Source organism: Octopus bimaculoides, chromosome 5, assembly GCF_046866305.1.
Source record: "Octopus bimaculoides isolate indiv1 chromosome 5, ASM4686630v1, whole genome shotgun sequence".
In the NCBI taxonomy this organism is placed as follows: Eukaryota; Metazoa; Mollusca; class Cephalopoda; order Octopoda; family Octopodidae; genus Octopus; species Octopus bimaculoides.
The window spans coordinates 67,430,669-67,431,563 of NC_142932.1; the positions used below are offsets into that span (position 1 = coordinate 67,430,669).

At 34.0% G+C, this 895-nt stretch overlaps 1 pseudogene; it reads right to left on the reverse strand.

Annotated features, from left to right (window-relative positions):
- Positions 1–294: 294 nt before the first annotated feature.
- On the reverse strand, positions 295–646 carry LOC149135578 (uncharacterized; annotated as a pseudogene).
- Positions 647–895: the final 249 nt, after the last annotated feature.

Below are 895 nucleotides of genomic sequence, written 5' to 3' on the forward strand. Positions count from 1 at the left end.
CATGTAAGTACATTACTATTCTGTTCTTTAGAGTGTGCTTCTTTTTCGGATATATGATCCACTGACTATATATATATATATATACAGTAGAACTCCTCTAATTTGAAATGCTCTATGTTTAAGTTAGAGGACGTTGTTCAAATTACGGGAGGAAAATGCATAAGGGTATTAAAATATTTCCTCTTACATTTCCGGGTACCCCCGCTAGTATTTAATGCATATATTGAGGTGAGCACATTATATATTTTAAAGAATTGCTAAACATCATTGTTAGGGAAAAAAATTTGAATACTTTTATTCATTCATTGAATGAGCTTCTTCATTTTCGTTTCTGTCTTCATTTGTCGAACTCACGGGGGCTGCCATTGCATTCCTCAAGCAACTACGAAATTCCACTATTTCTTTATGTCCTTTCGAAGTGATATTGCTTCCAAAACATAGTTGTCATAAAGGAAGGATTTCTTTCTAGAAAATTTATCACTATCTCCATAGACTTTTCTACATTATCCCATATTTTCTCATTAGAGTATTCTTGATCATTTGCATTAGACTCATGCGAATTGGAACTGTCGTTGTCGCTAATTCCATGACCATTATTTTCTTCAGGACATTGTTCAGTGGTTTCTTTATCTTGTCGCACCCACATTTCAATTTCATTTGTATCAAATGATTGAAGAACAGTGTGTTTGGTTGGAAATCGTATTGTTTCAAGAGTATTTTGTACTTCACATTCATTCTCTGCTTCTTTCACTTCGGGAGCACTAGACGCTGGATATAATTTTCCCACGCTTAACATATTTATCATATTCATCATCAAGTCATTTCTGTAGAAACATTTTAAGTTCCAAATAATCCCTTGGTCCATAGGTTATATGAGAGATGTCACATTCGGTGG